Genomic DNA, 4,312 nt, shown 5'->3' on the forward strand with positions numbered 1-4,312 from the left:
GAGATGGTAAATTCTTTTTGTATGTTCTAATAATTTTTTAATTTAATAACATAAAAGTAGCATAACGAGAACTTATGAGAAAAGCCCCCTAGCCCCACATTTTGATAAAAAATTGGAATAATTTAGAAACTATGCTAAAATACTCGTTCACTATTATTCTTAATAAAAATATGTAGATTGTAAATTAAAAGAAACGTACTTTATTTTCCATAATATTGCAGTACAATTACTAACAATGTGAATTTGGTATGGGTCTTTTTCTATATTAAATACGTAAAATATGATGGTTTTCCCCCATAAGCCGTCGATATTGGAAAGAACGTACATACATAGAATTTGAATTTTTAAAAAAATTTTTCTTTTAAAATATGCTTAACTGACCTATAATAAAATTATTAATAATTTACTATACTTAGTATTAATTCACAAATCATGTTATGCAAATTAAGATATACATAAATTAATGAAACCTTTTTTTATATTTTTAGATTTTAAAACATCTTTATTCATAAGAATATAAGAAAAACCGAATTAAATTAAGAAATGAGGCAGTAATTATGGAAATGGAGAGTTGAATTTAATTGAATATCCTATATTTTGATTGATATATATCCAGTGCTTAAAATATACCATCTACAATAATATAACAAAGAAAATCTCGAGCTAGTGTAAGTGTTTAAATAATTTAGAATGAAAATTTCAAAATATTTTATTGTAAAGCATGTTAAATCACAGAAACACAATTTCTCTAAATCTATACGTAAAACCATATTAATAATATATGTACATATATGTATTCATTCTTATATCCTTATAAACTCCCTCTATCATCATAGACATCACATTTTGTTGGTACACATGTATATTTCAAGCCGGAAAACTTATTTTTTATTGTTTTTTAATAAATAAATCTTAACAAAAATAGGGAGGAATAAATTATGAGCATTTCTTTTTTTTGAAATTATTATAAGATTAAAAATGATTGTGAATAAGAACTTTTGGAATATTTATAAGTTAAAAAAAAAATATCAACACATTTCTGATACAAGTTAGAATTCAATTAATGATTTAAAATGAAGCACATTTCTATAATTTTAGATTAAGAGTTCCTCATGTAATTTAATTTTCAAGACCCTAGGAAATGAACCGACAAAATTAATTTAGTGGGAACAGTTCTTTTTTTTTCAATTTATTTTAAAATAAACTAAAATAAGAGAAACGAAAAATTATAATTCAAAAAAATAATTTAATTTGAAGGAGCAAAAAAAGCAAAAATCACAGTTATCCTCTCGTCCCTTTTTTGTTTTCTTTAATTTAAGGAATTGTTAATTTGTTTCCTTTCTTATTTAGGAATGGAGGAAGAATACAATTAAAAAAATATCTTTTTACTTTATTGTTAAATTATTAAAGCAAAAAATAGAAAAAATTTCAATAAGATTAAATGGTTGTTACTATTGAATGGCCTTTTATTGTTATTTTTTTTAGTAAATTTTTAAATTGGTATCATAAAAATGGAATTTCGCTCATTTAAGTTAGGAAAATAGTTTATAGAAACGATGAATGAATAGGAGTTTGGTAATTTCAGTATTTTAATTATAATTTCTGTTCAAGGCTTTATTGTTATTTGTAACAGTTTCTTAAATAGTGTATGTTTCACAAATTTATCGCTTCAGTCTCTATAGCAAATATTTTTCGAAATTATAGTAATTAATTAAAACATTGCATTCTAAATTGGTGGAGAAAATTCTCCAAATTTTTAATTAAATTCTTACGCAAATGTCTTTTTGCTGCATTGAATTAAGTAACTGGGGTTAACCTGTTCATATATATTAATCATAGGTTTCAGTACAATATTTAAAAATGAAACCTTATTGCCGAATGATTAAAGGTTCAAACTCGAATGAATGCAAAATAAATGTTAGAGCTTTTAGAAATAGAATTATTAATTGTTGATTATTTTATTAATTATTAAAAATATTTAAATTTAATAATTTTTATAAATATGGGTCTAAAAAGTTCATAAGATAAAGATCGAAAAAGATTAGAATATAACCCTTAGTTGACATATTTTGTTATTCATGATGATTTATTAATTCAATTTTCTTAAAAAAAAAATTAAATTTTAAATTTATTAAGTTAAGAGAAAAGGAGAAATTCCATAAGAAAAATTTAATTAAAACAGAGAAAATTTTTATTAAAATTTAGTCAAACAAAAAAAATTCTTAAATAAGAAGTGGTGAAGATTTTCTCTCTTTAATTAAAATCTAAATTGTGCTTACTTCTTTTTACTTCTTAAGTGATACGTTTTCATATAATATTTTGGCATTTTAGAAATTCATTTGGAAAGTTCAACTTCGAGCCATTGTGTCTTATATATTGAGCGAAGTTAAGCTTAACGTCGGACAGGCAATATAAAAAAGAGTATTTATATAAACCTAGGCTTAAAGAAAATAACCTAAATGATCATGAGTTTCTCCATGATGAAAGGGCTAAACAAACTCAATTGATTTGATTATTGGAACTGCCACAGTTTTTTCTTATTTCAACTTATGATTTTTATCTATCGAAAAAATACTAGTAATATTATGTTAACTTATTATATTAAAAATTAATACAATTTTTATTTTAAATTTTATTCACTTAGTTTTTAAATACCGTCTTACTAGAAACTACATAATATTTAAAGATTCAGATTAGCTGCTACAAATTAGGGGTATAAACTACATTTGCAATATTATTTTCTACTTTTCCATAAATATTAATTTTGTACTAAAAGGGAAATTCTTCTCTGCTCAAAATAGCTATTTAAAATAAGGAAATTTTTAAGAAAATTTCCCGGTTTTCATATTATATTCTCCCCTCTTTTTGTGTCCTACATATAAATGAATATAAATATATTATAAATGTGTAACAGTAACAATTCTAAATTATAGAGTAATTCCATAATAACGGTAAATATTTTTCCTTTTACTTTCATTTTTATTAAAACACATTTTTTTTTCTCTTTTGCAGTTTCACTTTTCTACAGTGAGAACAAATAATAATAAAAATGTATGTATGTATGTACATTTTAAAAAAGTGGATATCAATATTTTTGTTATTATTATGTACAGCGTACACACACATGCAAGCTGTGCACCTTAAAAGAAACTAGTAAAAAAAAAACAGGATGAATAAAAGTATTTCAAGGAAATATCAGAAAATACAAGATAATTTTCAGTTCTTATACTGGTATAACATTATCATTTATTATAATACGTGTGTTTACACATTATTTGAGCATGTATATGTGAGTAAGTATATACAAAAGAAAAGGAATAAAATAAAGTGTGTAGAGGAAAAATAAGAAAGGTTTTTTTTCTTCTGTTTGTTCATTTTAGTAAATTTCAATTCATTCAAGAAACCAGAATTCCTTAAAGGTCATCAGAAATTATCACACAAAAAATTTTTTTGAATCAAGAAAGTAAAAAATAATATAGAGAAAATAACAAAGGAAAAGGAGAGAGAGAGAGAGAGGAACAAGAAAATAAACAATAAAAAGAACCGTTAACATAATTTTATTTATTGCTTTGCTTTGCTTATATTTTAAAAATTCCACATAGTACTTATTATTTTGTGTGGCGGCAAATTGAAAATTGTCTTCAGTTTTAGTATTGGATTCGAAGTGATAACAACGATTTTATCGGATTACAAAATAAAAATATAAAATATAAAAGAAGAAGAAATAATACAAAAGTAAAAATAACGGTTGTGAAATTTTTTTTTATCTTCAATTTAGTTTCTTATAATTTTTTGTATTAAAAATTTGTGTTTCATTCTATCATCTGTATAGATTCTCTTAAATATTGTTCACAAATAATGTAAAAAAATATTAGATTTATTAATATAATAGGAAATAACGGTATTTCTAATTTATTTTTTTATAATAAACATGCTTAGAGTGTATATGTATGAAGTGAATCGACCAAAATTTAAAAATTGACTTCAAACAAAAATTAATTACAATATAACAGATAATTATAGTGTAATGAAATAATTTAATAATTGCATACTGTTACCATTAGCGTTAATTTATTTCAAAAGAATAATAAAGATTTATGAAAACCCATGTCTTTAACAGTCAACTTTAATTATAAATAATTTTAAATTTTAATTAAAAATAAATAAAAATTTCTCTTTATAAAATATCTGAAATGCAAAATTAAAATAACTGGAAAATTAATATAACAGTAAAAAATTTGTTCATTTAATAATGAAGTAGATAATGAAACATGTAATTTTTAATAACTAACATTCTTTTTACATTATTATT

The 4,312-nt window shown here is 22.4% G+C and overlaps 1 long non-coding RNA gene across 1 annotated transcript; it reads left to right on the plus strand.

Annotated features, from left to right (window-relative positions):
* The first annotated feature begins 494 nt into the window (after positions 1–494).
* LOC129605605 (uncharacterized) lies at positions 495–3,964 on the plus strand. The gene is made up of 3 exons (XR_008696726.1): positions 495–668; positions 3,013–3,293; positions 3,381–3,964. It is a non-coding gene; the product is annotated as an uncharacterized LOC129605605 (long non-coding RNA).
* Positions 3,965–4,312: the final 348 nt, after the last annotated feature.

The sequence above is a fragment of the Condylostylus longicornis genome, unplaced genomic scaffold, assembly GCF_029603195.1.
Source record: "Condylostylus longicornis isolate FDR11 unplaced genomic scaffold, ASM2960319v2 ptg000013l, whole genome shotgun sequence".
In the NCBI taxonomy this organism is placed as follows: Eukaryota; Metazoa; Arthropoda; class Insecta; order Diptera; family Dolichopodidae; genus Condylostylus; species Condylostylus longicornis.